At 36.1% G+C, this 19,362-nt stretch overlaps 1 long non-coding RNA gene across 1 annotated transcript in view; it reads left to right on the top strand.

Moving 5' to 3' along the window:
* Positions 1 to 19,362, top strand: part of LOC308525299 — a 1,722,993-nt gene that overhangs the window by 344,495 nt on the left and 1,359,136 nt on the right. Inside the window, exon 2 of the long non-coding RNA XR_013996455.1 lies at positions 1,444 to 1,487. This is a non-coding gene — a long non-coding RNA (uncharacterized lncRNA). The remainder of the gene's footprint in view (positions 1 to 1,443; positions 1,488 to 19,362) is intronic.

The following is a 19,362-nucleotide window of genomic DNA, read 5'->3' as shown; positions in this document are numbered from 1 at the left end:
TCTGACAAGTAGAACCTTTCTTTGAGCAAAAAGGTAAAGTTACCAGAACAAGCCAACCATTCAAATTGGAAAATTCCCACTTAGAGTGAGTGTGTGGTTGTGTGGGTAGGTGTTGAAATGCATTCTGAGGTTTACCACATGGAGCCACTTTCGAAAATTCAAAAGTGAGAAAGTAACAGTTATAACTGAAATAATGGCAATGATTCTTGTTACCAATCCCTTCTGTTACAAAAGCAATTGTTTCTCCTCTACATAATCTGTTTCCTAGTTTTGAGTTGATTTCATGTTTCCCAAGAGTACAATTCCTATTTTTCTGGGTAGCTGAGTGTGTTGACAGTTCATTCTGTCTCCTTGTTTCTAGAAACATCATATATTTATTAACTAATGATCAGATAATGAACCTTTGCAGGCAAGTTCTCACTGCTGCCTTCCAGACTGACAATAGACCCTTCTCTGCAGCAGTCCTGTCTAGTCTCATCCTTTCAACTCATTTCCCAAGGATTAGAAAACTGGCCTGATGAATCTCTCTAGCTAATTCCAAGCTGTGGTTCTTCCTCATTTAGTATTTGAACTCTCTGATGTATAAATAAAAGTCAGTCTCCAGGAATCTTGCTGTTACTTAGCATATTTTTAAGCATGCATCAAAATCAAATAGTTAGCTTCATTCTCTTAAAACTATAATATTTCCTATGTACTATGTACTATTGACCTTTTATGTACAATACTTTTTAATATTTATAATGACTCTTTGAGTCTCATGTATCATAATTCCTGGGTGAGAACTCAACAGGTTTTTATAGGGTGATTTTAATTGCAGAATTTATTCTGAAGCTCAGGGCACAAATTATTCAGTCCCTCCCTGTGATTGTCTGTATCACATTGTCTGCCAGGTGTTAGGATTGAAACTCTCAGTATGTTAATCAGGAGTCAGCAAATGGTGGTCTGGGCCAAATCTTTACCAGCCTGCTGATTTTTGTCAATAAAGTTTAATCGGAGCACAGCTATATCTATTTGTTTAAATAGAATGGAGTAGTTGAGAAAGAGACTGCATGCTTATAAGCCTAAAATATTTACTGTCTTTTCAGAGTCTTTAGAGAAATTTGCCAGTCCCCATGTTATGAAAAAAGGCTACAACAAATATGACCATCTCTATTTTTATCATAACTGTCTAAATAACTAAGTAAGCATAACTGGAACTATTTTTATCCTTAATGCATTTTAACCATAGTTGATGCCTTTAAAGAATTTACTTCCTTGCCATGAACTTTTAAGATCCCTTTGTACAGATTTATTGTTGTCAGTGAAATGCATTTATCTAAATGCCACGTATTTAAATAGAAGCTGTGTCAATGTAGCTTCAACTATATAGTTTCTATGTTTACTATGAGATACTCAGTTTTTATATATTCTTTTATATTTTAATTATTTTTTTTATTCTTTCAGTGTCAATTTTATCTGGAGGTGGATACTAAGATGTAAACTGACTGGTAAGTGACACTACATTTCTTAATATAATACATTTTAATTAATTAATTAATTAATTAATTAATTTTAAAATATTTTTTGTGAGTTTATTTGAGCCAAACTGTTGACAATTGCTGGGAAGCAGTATCTCAATGGATTTGGATAATGCTCCAGAGAATGGAGATTTCTCAACTATTTTTATACATTGCAGTCAAAGGAAGGGATGTAGGTGGGTTACATAAATTATGACACATTTTAAAAAGTAGGTAATCTGGCTCCCTGGTCCTCAAACTATGACTTATGGGGATTTGGAATATTGTATTCTCTTCCTGAATGTCAAGTATCTAGAGAAATATTTTGTCTTTTATATTTCTTCACTGAATGACACGAAAGGTGAAATAGTTCAATTAACAAAGTGGCAAAATAAGGAAATTAAGTCATTTTGAGAATACTCTATGTTTGTACTGCCATGAGTTACATTTTGAAGGAAAACAAGGATCCATATAAATAAAGGAAAGAAGTAGGGAAACTAACTTGAGAGGAACTAAGGGTTGTTAAGTTCTATGAATGGTATAATTTTCTTAGATTGTATATATTTTTTTAAAATTCACCGGACTTCATGAAAACGATGCAACATCTCTGAAATTCTTTCTTCTCAAATATGGCTTAGAAATATGGAAATGAATGATTCAGTTTTGTTATAGAATTAGAATGGAATGAAGTATTTATTTTATACATAAAATAATCAACTCTTGTCAGAAATGTTAGATTTCCCAATATTGTGGTATGCACATTTAAAAATCAAGTTTAATTTTAACTGGATGTTAATTTAAAACTACATATTGTTGAGAGTTTATTTAATAATTTTTGGTTGATATGTAGTATCCAAGATGAAATAACCATAATTGCAAAGTCACATCATAAACCAATGGAAGTTTAGTTTCTTTCCTGATATATAATTTAGACATTCTGAATATGTATACTTCTTATGGATCTATGTAACTTAGCTGAGAAGCAGTACAATAGGGATAATTTTATTCTTGACTTAATAAATTAGATGGGCCCAGCCAGGGTCTACCTATGAACCAGGAAGTCATGGTTCATTCATTTCCAAGTCAGGACACATGCCCATGTTGTGGGCTCCATTCCCAGTGGGGGATGTGCAAGAAGCAGCCAATCAATGATTCTCTCTCATCATTGATGTTTCTCTCTCTCTCTCCCTCTCCCTTCTTCTCTGAAATAAATAAAAATGTATTTAAAGCCGAAACTGGTTTGGCTCAGTGGATAGAGCGTCGGCTTGTGGACTGAAAGGTGCCAGGTTCGATTCCGGTCAAGGGCATGTACCTGGGTTGCGGGCACATCCCCAGTAGGAGATGTGCAGGAGGCAGCTGATCGATGTCTCTCTCATCGATGTTTCTAGCTCTCTATCTCTCTCCCTTCCTCTCTGTAAAAAATTAATAAAATATATTTAAAAAAATGTATTTAAAAAATAAAAATAAAATAAATTAGATGGGTTATTCAAGAGGTATTATTGGTGTTTGCATCTCTTTATTATTTCAATGAATAACATAAGATATATTGGGAAGGTTATTAGAAACATAATTACATATAATTTTTAATTGTGATTTAGAAATTGGAATTTATATTAATGTCTATATGTGATATTTTCTCTTAGATATCTTAACAATACATTTTTTTCTTTTTTTTCTTTATTGATTAAGATATTACATATGTGTCCTTATCTCCCCATTGCCCCCCACCCCCCACTCATGCCCTCACGCCCCTGGTGTCAGTGTTTATTGGTTAGGCTTATATGAATGCATACAAGTCCTTTGGTTGATCTCTCCCCCTTACCACCACCCTCCCCTACCTTCTCTCTGAGGTTTGAGCATCTGATCAGTGCTTCTCTGTCTCTGGATGTTTTTGTTCATCAGTTTATGTTGTTCCGTATATTCCACAAATGAGTGAGAGCATGTGATATTTTTCTCTGACTGACTTGTTTCACTTAGCATAATGCTCTCCAGTTTCATCCATGCTGTTGCAAATGGTGAGAATTCCTTCCTTTTTACCGCAGCGTAGAATTCCATTGTGTAGATGTACCACTGTTTTTTAATCCACTCATCTGCTGATGGGCACTTAGGCTGTTTCCAAATCTTAGCTATGGAGAATTGTGCTGCTATGAACACAGGGGTGCATATATCCTTTCTGATTGGTGTTCCTAGTTTCTTGGGATATATTCCTAGAAGCGGGATTGCTGGGTCAAATGGGAGCTCCATTTTTAGTTTTTTGAGGAAACTCTATACTGTTCTCCACAATGACTGCACCAGTCTGCATTCCCACCAGCAGTGCATGAGGGTCGCTTTTTCTCTGCATCCTCACCCGCACTTGTCCTTTATTGATTTGTTGACGATAGCCATTCTGACAGGTGTAAGATGTTACCGCATTGTTGTTTTGATTTGCATCTCTCCAATGATTAGTGACTTTGAGCATGTTTGCATATGTCTCTTGGCCTACATTTTTAATCACCTTCTTTGAATATACAATAGAAAACCTTCTGAGTTAAAATAGAATACTGAATATTCTATAGAACTTACTCCTTGTCACAATTTTACAATAAAGTTTATTTGTTCCCATAGCAATTCTCTTTTTAACTATTCATTTTGCAAGTGAGACAATGCTGTCTGATATCACTGCGGGCAAATATGGTAATGTTGAGCAATTATAACCTACATTCTAAGCATCAGTTGAGAACATACTGCAATAAAGTAGTCCTGAGTTTGTTTTTAAAGGCCCATGAGAACCTAAAAAAATAAAATAGAATGAATGCAAGGGGAGAGAAAACAAAACAAAAAATCAATAAATGGAAAATCCAGGAGTTGCAAAGTGAGAGACAAAGCCGTTGTGTCAAACAGGAGCATTTTCATGTGACTATGCTATTGGTACAGTGGAAAGTCACGGCATCCGATGATATGTTTGGCTATTTAATATATCTTAATATTAATGCTATTTTATATTAAGTATGAGATATGATAAGGCATCTTTTTGAAAATATTTGGCACATGTGTTTGTTACCTTAACTAGGCATTCTCTGATTGGCAGTCAGATTAGAGAGAACCATAATATGCATGTTAACTAGCCATGCAGGTGAAATCATAGAGGCATTTAATGGGTCCAAACAAGCAGCTTCGGATTTTAATACTTTCACCTCTCACCTCTCAAAAGAACAACCATTTTAGTACTAGTATGTCTGTATTTCAGTTACCACCACAATAAGGAATTCATAAGGAATATGTAAATCTATACAGTAAATCAGGAGTAAAGTAATGGCTCATTTGTGGTACTGAACTGGAAACATGAGAAAGCGACTGACATATATGCTTCAAATATGGACGGAGTACATTTTACTTTTATAGGTAAGCAGCTATTTCCCAAACAGTTATAACACAAATTCAGATGTCAAGAATTGCTGCAAAGGCTTGCTCCAGGGTCTAAAATGACTCCCTCTTGCAGTGTAAGAATTTCTAACTGGTTTGGATATTCTTTCTGATATATAAACCCCGGTGAACAAGAAAATCATTTGCTAAAGTAATTTGTTAAAATTTCCCAGCCATACAACTCATACAGAAAAATATTTTCTTGATAATGCCACACATCAATAAAAAGCCCAAAAAGAAATATGAATTCACTAAAATAATCAGCACTGTTTCAGATTTACATATATAATTCAAATGTATGACTATAGACATAATTTGATGTTGATACCTACTGTAAAGGAGTAAAAGTTTATTTGTAAGTGACATTTTGTAGCTAAATAATATCTTGTGACTGTAAGGTTTACCACTGATTCTGGAGCAAACAGAAAGTATTCAGAATAAAACATACCTTAACAAATATTTGTTGACTTAATAAATTAATCAATGATATGCTTAAGATTAAGACTGTGGGTAAATAGCATTGTTGTTGTCATTCAGTTAGAACATAAACAAAATGCCATCATCCTTGATTTTGATAAAGGAGCAATATTGCTCTGTAAAGAGCAAGGGCTCTGGATCCAGAAGTTTGGGTTGATATGATATATATATTACCTCCTGGCCATTGTTGCTCAGTGATTGAGCATCAACTCATGAATGAGGAGGTCATGGTTTGATTTTCAGTCAGGACACAGCCTCGATTGTTGGCTGGATCCCTAGTAAGGGGTATGCAGGAGGCAGCCGAACAATGATTCTCATCATTGATGTTTCTCTCTCTCTCTCTCTCATTCACTCTCTATCTCTCTATCTCTCTCCCCCTGTCACTTCCTCCCTCTGAAATCCATAAAATCATATTTAAAAATAATATATATGTATTATCTTGTGCCTCTTTATGTTATATTTTCATTATCTCAAAGTACTGAATGAATGAATCCTTATAATGTGCTCAGTGGTGTGCCTATCACACATTAAGTGTTGTGTAATTATGATCAATTATTATTTTCATTTTTGCTATTGCTAGAAATCAGATCTGTCTTCTCTACTTATAGGGTTTGTATTATAGTAGAAGAGACAGCTATAAACAACACTAATTCTAATGTAAAGTATGATCATTTCTGAAACAAAATAGAAAAATATTAAAGGGTACTTAATGAGTGGGAATTTTGAATTATTTTATGAAGAATATGGTTCTGAATTATTTCACATTATTGTGAAATTTTGCATGTATATTTCAGCATCAGAAAATGGCAAGAACAGTGTTCTGTGGAAGATAGAAAGTGAGAAGTAGTGAAACTAAAGAGGTTGAATAATCAACAAAACAGTATTGGCCCTAAATGACTTTTAAATATTAATTAATTTTCCAAATAAATATTCTGTTTTGTGTTTTTTTAAAGCACTGTATGCCTTTCCCTGCTAACATTTGCTCTTTGACTTGGCTTTCAAAGCCATTCAATGTCTTGAACACACCTCTCCAATCTTATCTACCAACATTCTCTAGCTGCAAGTCCAATTTCATTTTATGCTCCAGCCATTTTTTCCTGAACACAGCTATAGTTTTGTACATTTTCCATCTACTTTGAAGGCTTATATCTACTCTTGCTCAGGACAAATTTCTAGTTCTCTCCAAAATTCCTTTTCAAAAATCACAGCTTTTTGTGACTTTCTGTGTCATTTCACACACACACACGCACACGCACACGCACACACACACACACACACACACACACACACACACACACCCCTCCCACAATACAAGTTGATAAATTCTCAATATATTTAATCAAAGATAGACAATCTTATTAGAGTGAGTTTGGCCAACCAGAACCAGAACAGATGCAGCCTATTTCAGTGTGGATTTCCTTGGTCTCCAAATCCCTAAGGGCTAAGAGCTGGCAGGAGTCTGCCAGTAATGCTGTCTGTATACAATAGAATATTGTTGATTTTGATAGCTTAATTTCTTACTGAGCCATGATACTTACTAACTGGTGTTTTCATGATGATCCACCAAAAATTACACATACACTTTATGTTTCCATTTAAGGGAAACATTGATTCCTGCATTCTGAACTAATTTGAGTATTACTGAAGGGTTTTTTTGTCAACGGGAAAACAGGAGTATGGTTCTGAGTAGTGTGTGCATTGAGAGTTCCAGCACTGCAGAAAATTCCTTTTTCAAATGCCTCTAGCATACAACATTAGATTTTTCATCTTATAGCTCCCAAAGCATTTCCTTTCTACTGTGAGTCAGGCTCCAAGCTGGGGGCTGCAGGCCAGTAGATAAGACACAGCCTTGTCTTCATGGATATCATGGCAACACAGATCAATAGCTCATTTGAAGGCTAGTATGTGTCAGCATAGAGGAAAGTACTGTGTGCTATGAATGTATGGGGATGAGAGGTCCTTGGAGATATGTTGATATGAGGTAAGTTGGTAAAGGGGTTAGAGAGAACATTCCATTCAGATGGAATACCATGTTAAAAGACTCTTAAGCCCCACTGGTGTGGTTTAGTGGTTGACCAGGAGGTGTCAAGGTTCAATTCCAGTTCAGGGCATGTGCCCTTGTTGCTTGTGGGATCAATCTCCAGGAAGGGGAGTGCAGGAGGCAGTTGATTGATCATTCTCACTCATCACTGATGTTTTTTTTTTTTTTTCTCTCTCTCTCTCTCTCTCTCTCTCTCTCTCTCTCTCTCTCTCTCTCTCCTTCTCCCTCTCTGAAATCAATTAAAACATATTTTTTAAAAGGCCCTTAAATAAGAGTATAATGAATTCAGGGATCTGCATATAATTCATCATTCTGGCTTCTGTTTAACTAAGAGGCCCTTAATGTTAGAGTGTCTTTTTGTGCTTTAGGGTCCAACTCATGGAACCTCTTAGTTCAGCAAATGTTTCTTGATGAATTACTTACTGTGGCCCTACCACTGTGCTGGATGTACCATCCAAATATGAATATATTGATTCCCTGAAAATGTTCTACTTAGAAACATATGTGTTTTGTCTGTATGTGTGTCTGTTAGAGGGATAGGTAGATTGTTCGGTAGACAGACAGACAGACAGACAGATGGAAAGACAAAGAGACATAGAGGCATTTAGGCATCTGCTGCATCTTCATCAGTAAGGATAATCTGGCCTGTGTTCACATTGATATTTTTTCTTTATTTCACATTGATTCTTTGTGTGTGTGTGTGTGTTTTCACAGTCTGCAAATTTCTGAAAGACTTTCATTTGAGAAATGCCATTTTTATTGGTGACATTTGAGTGATTATCTTATTGACTTATAGCACATTGATTTATGTGAAATGCTTTTTTTAGGCACTCAATAAATGCCTGTTGACTGACTGACTTGTGCAAACATTTAAGATAAGAATGATGTATATAGTGAAGTCATTTTGCCAACAGGAAACAAACGGGGTGTCAAGATTTGTGTGCAGTGTAAATCATAAGGACATGAATGTCTTGCGACTGCCTGGAGGAAGCACACAGATGCACTTTTCTAAGCAACAAATTCACTTTTCTGCTGCTATGGCTGAGAAAAAGGCCTCAGGCCAGACCAAACAAACTGTTCTTGAAACTAACAGTCGAAGAATGCAGACTGTGTTTTCTGTATTGTTATAGTATCGCAGTGTGTGTCATGAAGCGGTGTCCACATAAAGGAGACATAATAGATAAGAGCACACACTTTGGAATTAGATAGTCTCGGCTGGAGTTGAAACCCAGCTTTTATCAAAATATCCATCTGTGTAGCTTCAGACATGCCTTTTACTATCTATAATGGCTGTCTTATAGAGTAGGCTGTATAATTTCCACCCTCCTCAACAAGATGCCCATACCCTGATTCCTGAACTCTATGAATATGTTGTCTTGCATACTAAAGGGGACTTTACAGATGTGATCAAGCTAAGCTTCTTGAGACGTGGAATTATTCTGTATTATCTGCATGAGCCCAGTGCAATCAGACAAGTCTTTATAAGAGGGAGGCAAAAGGGTGAGAGCTGGAATTTAGTGATGGAAGCAGAAAATCACACACCATTAGGTGCTGCAGTAGGTAACAGAGAATAGTGGCTGTCTTCTGGACTCATCACATAACAATCACTGGTACTGAAAAAATAAATCCAACTTTTCCCCTTACTCTGTGGTTGAAAGAGGACAAAAAAAGGAGAAATTATTTGTTCAATTTCATATACCTAGTTCAGATATACCTTTGTTTCCTGCCTTGCAGATCTGTCTTCTCTCATGTGTTTGTTATAAAGGAAACCAACACCTATCTGCTCAGCTTTTCTGGGGGCATCTGTTTTAATTCTAAAATGATTAGGACTTATTAAACCAGATTTTGTTTCTCAGGGTCTAATTTGCCACGAGTATCCCTTTTTCTCTGGGTAAAACCCTTCCTTTCAGCCAAAAGGTCAGACTTACCTTTGGATTGGGAGTATTCCTCACTTAGAATCTTATAACCATCTTGAGATATATTTTTTCTAAGATCCCAATTTGGTCTTGAGATTTTGGCTGAGTAAGCAATAATTTACATTCATGTATTTAACAAATATTCATATTTTATCTACTATGTGCCAGAGACTGTTTAAGCTTCTGGAAACTATGATAAATACAATGGCAGGGGAGGGAGGGTGGGTGGTTGGGTAGAAATCAACCAAAGGACTTGTATGCATATATGTATAACCAATGGACACAGACAATAGGGTGGTGAAGGCCTGAAGTGGAGGGTGGGTATGGGCTATAAAAGGTTAATGAGAGGAAAAAGGGGACATATGTAATACTTTCAACAGTAAAGATTTTTTTAAAAGATAAAGAAAAACAAACAAAAAGATAGTTCAAGTACTCAAATATTCTGAAGTTTAGTGAGGTATGTATACAAGTAAATAGAAAGTAAAAATAAACACTAATAAGTGTTATGATAAGGGCAAGAGCAGAGTAAAATGGGAGAGAGAGGAAGACAGCTAGCTAGTATTGCTGGAAGGGAGGATGTAAAGATGATCAGGAAAAGTGTTGGGCTAGTTGACATTTGAGTCAAGTCCTAATGCTAAAGGAAACCAAGAAATTGACGGGGACATCATAAGGGAAAGATGTACAAACAGAAGCATTGGATAAGCAGCATTCATATAGGTATGAGATAAAGGTAGATCTAAAGCAAGTTTGACATGCCTGGAGCATAGAATGGCATTTGAGGACTTTGAGTAAATAGAATTGAGAGTAAAGAGAGATAAGACTGGAAAAATGAATAGGATCCAGAAGGTCAGATCTGGCCAAACATGGAAAGGAATTTAGACTTTTTCTGGGGCATGCCAGGTTTTGTAATTTAAGGGAGAAACGTAATCAAACTTGTTTTTTGGAAATAGCTCTTTGACTATAAAGTAGATACTGAATTGGAAAAGGTTGAGCCTAAGTTAGGAAGACCAAATTGTTGACTCTTTAGCCTAAGTATGTTATGAATTAATACTTTTTAAGTTTTTGATTTCAGTATATTTGCTTGCAAAATGTATAAGCAAAAACTGAAAATAGGATGATATTTAAAAGCACATAATTTGCATATATCATCAATTGGAATTTAAGTGATATGGATAAAGATATTTCTTATATAGTATATTTATCTGTTTATTGTGCACCAGAATATATGTGAGGTAGGGTATAGTGATATTTTAATTTTTTTATATTCTGCTCTTAGATCATTCGATCAAGGGAAAAATAAGTAGGATGTCTAATTTTGTTACCACTTCATAAATACAATAGAAAGGTGTCTGATATAAGGAATAATTTATTCTTCATAGAATTGAGGAAGTTTCTAAAGAAGAAGTAACTGAGTTTGATCTTGAAATGTTTGTCTAAATAATAAAGAACAAAAAAAGATATTTCAGTCAAAATATGAACAAAAATGAACTAAAACAAATGCATGAAGATTTTTTCATATATAATAAATTGCAAATAAACAGGTATAGTAGTGCAGGTGCATAAGGTGCAAGAATGAGAGCCTGAGGTAAAAGAGATCCCAAAGGACTTTATGCAACAGACTAAAGAGATAACATTTTCCTGTAAAGCATAGGAAGACATCAGATCTATCTGTACACATGAGAGAGAACAAAACATATAATGAATGAAAGAGCTGAGGGCCAATGGTCAAGAGGTCTATGTCAGTGGTTTCTAACTTTTTAAGTTGACAGACTATTACATTTAAAATTGTAATGTTTTTTCTCACTCACACTTGGTTGGAGTTGTATTAGTCTTTATAGCAACTACATAAAGTTTTATTACACATCTAGCTCCAGAGACCTAATTTATCACTGAGACACCTCAGTCATCCACCATCCATGACTTGGCACTGAGAGAGTCAGAGATGTGCCCCTGAATTAGGACAATGACAATAAAGATGCAATTAGGAATGATTCAGAAAGTAGAATTTTCAGAAATTAGCATCCCATGAGATAGGGAGAGAATGTTGGAGAGAAGATGGGAAGAGGAAAGTAGGAAGAACAGTGGGAAGGTTAGAGCAGTAGTCTAGGTAAGAGACAGCGTGGCTTGGTTTAGGATGGCATTATAGACCCACTTAGCAAGAGTCAGATTGAAGCATATATTGGAAGGTAGAACTCAGAGAATTTTTGGTTGGATTTGAGTCATAAATGATTCTGATGTTTGAGAACTGAACAACTTGATGAGTGGTAGGTCTATGTGTTATGTTGTGGATCACTGGGTGTAAAAGGAGCATGTCAGGCATAGGAATCCAGAATTGATTATGGCAGATACTATGCTTTTGTTTGTTTCATTGTCTGTGTATTGTAAGTTTTATTGTTTGTTTCCCCACTATATGGACAGAGACATATTCATTGCTCTGCTTCTATTGATTAACACACACTTAGAATAATTGAAGATACTAAACAACTATTTGCTGAATGAATAAGTTTATGAGAGCCTGTCTGCTTTCATCTATTTTATAAGTTGGGTCATTTTAAGAATAAAGGCCCTTGAAACAGACTGTCTGGGTTCAAAATTTAGTTTCAGAATTCACTTGATATTTAACTCTGGGTTACTTCATCTCTCTCAGCTTCAGTATTTTTGTTTTGGATTTTTAAATCTATAATAAAAAAAATGATAGTATAACTTCATACAATTCTATAGTGAAATAAATTAGTAAATGTAAATCAATTAGAATAATACCTTGTAAGGTATAATAATACCTAATTCAGAGAATGTTGCTTATTAACATTATTTGAAGAAAATCTGCAGGCAAAACATTGTGAAAACCATGACTGTGCCCAAGCGGAAAGATGGTTTCTTTGTTAAGTAATAACTGCAAAGCATTTTGCACTTAAGACACTTTTACATAGATTAATTTTCATTTTTAGATATTTGGATACTGGGCTGTGTTAAAAGTAGAAATAAATAAACTGTAGCAGCAGCCTGTGCTAAATCTTCTTTCTGAGTTTTATGAATGCGTGGATGTGGACAGATCAGTGGTGAGTGACGGAGTGGAGGAAAGAGAGGTGATTTGGATAGAGGCCATCGCTGATGGGTTTTCAATAATGTGTTTGAAAGGTATTCTAGATGGATTTCATGTCAATTTTAATACTGTCTCCTATAGGAGGTTTATCTTCTGTTTTGTTCATAACAATTTGACTGTCAGAGACTTTTAGTCTTATGAGAAAGGCACTGCCTGGACCCAGTGGCTCTAAGTGGAATATTTATATATGGTTATCCATTCCACACTACATACTCTATTCCTCCCTCTCCAGGAGCACCAGCCTTTAGAAGAGGCTTTGCCCCTCTGAGAAATTGTATGACACACCTGCTATGGCTAGAAAATGAAACTCTTGATATAAATGTGTGATGTGCTTTCATCTTCTTTACAGTCCTCCCTCCTCTAAATATGCATTGGTAGGAAATCTGTCAAGCAGAAAGGTGAGACACCTTACAAAGCCAGGGACTGCAAGGACAATTATTTTTTCTTTGCCTGCAGGTCATTTATTATGGATGAGAGATAAATCAGCCTCGCCCCATAACCAGACTCTATGCTATTAACGGAAAGGGCTTTGAAGTTGGTTTTTGTGTGAATGCCGACAATTTCTGTGACCAGTGTGTGAAATCTTGTGACTCTGAGCAACTTTACCTCTCCATGCAAATATTTAAGTCATTCTGGTAATCTAGGCTGAGTTGTCAGAACATTGGATCTTAGAAATATAATGATATTTCAAAATAATTTAACTGATTATAAAATAATAGCAATGACAGTTAATATCTGCCATGTGAACATTATAATTCCTGTTTTTAAAAATACATTTTTATTGATTTCAGAGAGGAAGGGAAAGGGAGAGAGGGATAGAAACATCAATGATGGGAGATAATCATTGATTGCCTGCCTCCTGCATGCCCCACACTGGGATTTGTGCCACCTGGGCAAATGCCCTGACTGGGAATTAAACCATGACCTCCTGGTTCATAGGTCGATGCTCAACTCCTGAGCCATGCCAGCCAGGTATAATTTGAGGTTTAAAGGTAAAATGACTAGAGCCAACAGTGGTTTAACATCTTGCCCAAAGTCAGAAAGCCAAATTTAGATCTTGATCTCAAACTCTGGAACAACTTCATGACACTTAGGCTTTTGCTACTTCCTCTAGTCTCCTGCCAAATTATATTAGATGGGGCATGTCAGTCACAGAAGCTGTGCAGATTCTGAACATCATCCCTAGACTGCGGTTGTGCCAATGCAGATGCAGAAAAAACATTAGACTTGTGTCTTTGACGTCCAGGCTCTCTCTCTGTCTTTTGTATGCTGTAGATTTCACACTGGGTGCTTAGTAAGTATTAATTATGATAATGCTTCACAGAGTTTATTAAGGTTAATGTATTTTAGGAAGTGATTGGATAACTTAGAAGAGACTATCCAGTACAATATTTTACTTTATTATAATGTAATTTAAATGGAGAAGAAAGATATGTAAGCACTCCAACTACTCTGATTATGACAGAGAAAAGGGTTTCTGTAGACTGGTGGTCCAATTGATGTAGCTAACATTTATGTATTTTATAAATGCTAACATTTAATATTTGTAGCAGCCTATTAGTTAGTCTTGATTGTCCAGGTACAAAAACCCAGGCACTGAGATGTTCAATAAATGGCCAAACTGGCATAAGACTCTAGACCAGGGGTGGGCAAACTTTTTGACTCAAGGGCCACAATGGGTTCTTAAACTGGACCAGAGGGCCAGAACAAAAGAATGGGTGGAGTGTTTGTGTGAACTAATATAAATTCAAAGTAAACATCATTACATAAAAGGGTACGGTCTTTTTTTTTTTTTTTTTTTTAGTTTTATTCATTTCAAACGGGCCATTGTTTGCCCACGGCTGCTATATACATTCTGACACCAGAGGTTTTTTTTTTTTTTTTTTTTTTAAATATATTTTATTGATTTTTTTACAGAGAGGAATGGAGAGAGATAGAGAGTTGGAAACATCGATGAGAGAGAAACATCGATCAGCTGCCTCCTGCACATCTCCCACTGGGGATGTGCCCGCAACCCAGGTACATGCCCTTGACCGGAATCGAACCCGGGACCTTTCAGTCCGCAGGCCGACGCTCTATCCACTGAGCCAAACCGGTTTCAGCGACACCAGAGTTTTTTTGAAATAAATTTGAAATTGGGAAAATACTTATTAATTATTTTTTGTTCAATCTTTTGAATAATGGAAATTGAGTACTTTTTGTGCCCAAAGCAATGTGCAAGGGACCTGGTGGGATATACACCTGGATAAGTAAAATCTTTACCTACAAAGAGCACATCATCTACTTGTGTAAATGTAGTAATTATTGTGAGTTTGAGGAATATAATTGTTGGAATGAAACCCAAAGAAAAGAGCCATGAGACCATGAGGGAAGGTGAAGATACATTCTGATTGGGGAATATAGGGGACCTTTACATGGAAGGATGCTTTGAAACCCTGGTAAGAGGAACATAAAGTAGCTACTGAGATGGAGGGGGCATCGAGAAAATAATAATATGGAGAAATGAAACTCCTAGTGTGTTTGAAAAGTACTGAATAATCTGATAATGAATAAATTGAAACAACCCCCCTTCCCTGGACTTACTGCTTCTGGTCTATACTTTTGAGTTCTTAATCTAGGATGCTCCTTAAAATCACTGGGGAACTCCTTCCAAGCAGACACAGCCTAACTCCATGCCCTAGAGAATCTCTTTTAGTTGGTAAAGTTTAGAGTTTGGAAATGTGTTTTTATTGTGCTCTATTAATTAAAAAAAAATCAACTATTAATTGTCAAAGGATTGTGTTATGTTTCCTGTCTCCTCTGGTATATCCTTGGGGCTTCCCCAGTTTTTCTCTTCTTCTTTTATATACACTTTTGAGACATTCCAGGTATAATCCCTGAAATGGAGAATGGAAAGAATAGGGCCAAATATATTTATCACAAATGGTTGTAGTTCTTACATTCAACGATTTAAAAGGATACATCCTAGATCTTACCCTTTTATTTATTTACTAGTGACCTGGTGCACAAAATCTGTGCACTCAGGAGGGGTCCCCTAGCCTGGCCTGTGCCCTCGCAATGCAGGAGCCCTGCAATTGATCACCCCAAAGAGGTATACCCCACCCATTCATCTGGGTCTCCTCGATGGATTTCCCCAAAGAGGTAGGCCAGAGCCAGGGGTCCTGCCTCCACACCATGAGGAACTGCAGGACCCCCAGCATCATCGTGCAGAGCTGCTGGGACCCACCTACGCAACAAGCATGCAGCATCAAGTCCCCACCCACCTGCACGCACCTCACAGCGCACGCAGACCTGCTCACCCGTGCGTACCCATTGTGCAAGCAGCCTCCTGGTGATTGATTGTGAAGGCATGAGGGTATGATGACCATTTGCATATTAGCTCTTTATTATACAAATTTTTTTGCTATGTATTTTGAAATAATCTAATTATGTATCCCTTTAAGCTATGTTCTTTATCACACAATGCTGAAGATGCAGAAAACAAATAATCTTAAAGGAAAATTAGAGCCCTGGCCAGTTTGGCTCAGTGGATAGAGTGTTGGCCCACAGACTGAAGAGTCCCGGGTTTGATTTCTATCAAGGGCATATACCTTTGTTGCAGGCTCGATCCCTGGCCCTGGTTGGGGCATGCAGAAAGCAACCAATCAATGTATCTCTCTCACATTGACGTTTCTCTCTCTGTCTTTTCCCATCTCTTCCACTTTCTCTAGGAGAAAAAAATCAATAGAAAAGTATCCTCAGGTGAGGATTAACAAAAACAACAACAACAAACAAGAAAAACTAGAAATACAAATCATACATGAGGTAGTTCTTAAAAATTGAGATATGATTGACACATACCATTATTTTCAAGTATACAACATAATGATTTGATGTATGCATGTGTGTATATGTTGCAAAATTATCATCACAATAAATTTAGTTAACATCCATCACCACACATAGTTACAAAATTGTTTTTGTCATGAGAACTTTTAAGATCTTCTCTCTTAACAACTTTATAGCACAACTTTATTAATTATAGTTGCTATGCTGTACATTACATCCCTATGATTTACCTATTTGGAAGTTTGTACCCCTTGACCTTGACTCATTTTGCTCTCTTTCCAACTTCCACCCCTGGCAACCACCAATCTGCACTCTGTAGCTATGAGTTTGTTGTTTTATTTTGTTTTAGATTCCACGTATAAGTGAAATAATTCTGTACTTCCTTTCTTCTGACTTATTTCACTTAGCATAACGCCACCAAGTTTTAACAATGCTTACACAAGTAGCAAGATTCCCTTCCTTTTTTATGCCTGAAAAATATAGAAATATATAATATACTTTATCCACATTTTTTTTTACCCATTCAACCAGCAGTAGGCACTTAGGTTTTTTCCATGCCCTATTGTAACTAATACTACCATGAACATGGGAGTGCAGATATCTTTGCAAATTAGTGTTTTCATTTTCTTCAGATAAATTCCCAGAAGTGAAATAAGGTAGTTCTTTAGTCTGCATATATCTATGTACAAATAAAGAATCATTAGAAAACAGATAGGGATTTTTTTCTCATGTTTTAAACCTATGAGTGTAGCTTGCTTCCTTGTCATTCAGCTCTGGTTTGAGAATCTCTCTTAGCACTTTCTAGGGGGCCTCTTCAGAGCTTTCTTCTGACACAATCATGAAGCCCTCCAGCCTCACAAACACAGCACCTGTTTTCCTTAGCGAATTATTTGTCCAGAGGTGAGGTATTTTAAAGTCTTCATAGTTTTTGAGTAAAGATACACAGAGGTACACACAAGCACACATGTATGTCTGTGTGCCTGAGCATGCATGTGTATTAAATGATAAATCACCTGCTTATTGCACCTCCCTATTCTTACCCTCTACTTCTCAGGTAGAATTACCAGTCACCACTTCTATTTTAATACATCCTTTCTTTCATCCGTCCCATCTGCTAAGATATAATTGCTGTGTGATATAGAGTTTTCCAGATAAGCTCAGCTAGGACCTTGCTTACAATCTCCTACAAAATCATAAAGGCATTTGAGAGTAGTACATGCCCTTGCATAACTTGAGGTATTTTCCCTCAGCTATGGAATCATAATGATAATAATAACAACAGCTATAATTTATTATGTGACTGACATTATGCCTTGGCACAATGAATGGCTTTGCATCCATTAATCCATTATTTAATTGTATCCTCAAAGTAGCCCTTTGAGGTAAACATTAAAAGCATTTGGAGATGAGAAGATAAAGGCTTATTTAAAGCAGGATGTCAAGGTTTATAGACCTAGAAAGTAATTGTGCCAAGATTTGAACCTAAGTGTGTTTGAGTCCCTCACGCATTCTGTTCACACATACATATTTAGATATATTCAGAGAGAGAGAGTCTTTTAGATTCGGTTAATTTAATGAGCTACTAACTGCAGTTGGTATGCCATATTCTGGACTAGCTGTTAAGATATAATGATTAGCAGAAACATTTCTGTTTCTTATTGAGAGTATAGTCAAGGAGGGGAGGCAAATATTAATCAACTTATCAAAAAATGTAGAATTACACTTTCAGTAAGTATGAAAAGAAAGACATATGCTAGTGTATTGGTGGGGTTAAAATGGATAGGAAAATCAGCTTATGTATTTATGAAGTAATACCTTGTAAACTTAGATAGTCCCCAATTTAAAAGTTAACTTATACTTTTTAGACTGCACAATGATGCAAAACTGACACATATTCAGTAGAAATTATACCCCCAATTTTGAATTTTTATCTTTTTCCAGACAAACAATATGTAGTATGAATACTCCTTTATGATGCTGGGCTAATGTATGTGTCCTAAGCATACTCCAAGTAGGTTAGGTGTATTAAATACTTTTAGACTTGATATTTGTAAGTTACATTGGATTTATCAGGATATAACCTCATCATAAAAGGAACATCAGTATATAAAAAATGAATGGAATATTTATAGGTAATGACAAATGAGAAAAGTACTTCAAGAAGAAGAAACAACATTTGCAAAGATCGTGAAACTTGAAAGGGCATAAATATTAAATAAGGTATTCAAAGAAGGCCCCTTTGGAGTTAATAATGCAGATATAAGATTCAGGAAGATCATGCATGTTGATGATTTTTATATTTTATGATTTCAGAGAGTAATGGAGAGGGAGAGATAGAAATATCAATGATGAGAGAGAATCACTAATCATCTGTCTCCTGCACGCCACCCAACTGGGGAATGAGCCCAGGCATATGCCCTGACTGGAATTAAACTGGTGATCTCTTGGTTCCTGGGTCTATGCTCAACTGTTGAACCATACCCAGCTGTACTTATCTTTTCATCAGAGTGATGGGAAGTCAGTGGAGGACTTTAGTCAGTGAGATGCTTAACAAGACTATGTTTAGAAAAAGATGTCCCTGGCTACAGTGTGGAGGAGATTGGAGGAAGAATGAAGTAGATGTAGGAGATAAGTCAGCCCTGTTGGCAGTCTTGTTGAGGGATGATAGAGACTGGCAGAAAGGTTATGATGAGTGGAGAGATTTGACAGATTTGAAATCTTTTCCAGAAGTAAAATCAATGGGAATTAATGATGGATTGGATTTCATGGTGTAGGAATAGTAGTCAAGGATTTCTCCTATTTCTTGATTCATGTAATTGGAAGAAAAGAGTAGTTACTTACTGAAAATAGGGCTAGTGGAAGAATATATGATTTCATAATTCTATCAATTATCAACTAATTTATGAAAAATGTACGGTATATCATTAAATAGCAGACATTGCATTGTCAGGTATATCTTAGATAATTGCTAAATGCCCAGCTATATACATGATATGCTGAGGGTTGCCAAAATATAAAAATATGCTTGAGAATCTTTACATATTTGTTGGGACACCAGGAACTCTAGAAGTCACTATTGAATTCATGTATCAAGTTCTC

This window comes from Myotis nattereri (genome assembly GCF_964212035.1).
Source record: "Myotis nattereri genome assembly, chromosome: 9".
Taxonomy (NCBI): domain Eukaryota; kingdom Metazoa; phylum Chordata; class Mammalia; order Chiroptera; family Vespertilionidae; genus Myotis; species Myotis nattereri.
The sequence above is the reverse complement of the archived record's forward strand: the minus strand, read 5'-3'. Positions and strand labels throughout refer to the sequence as shown.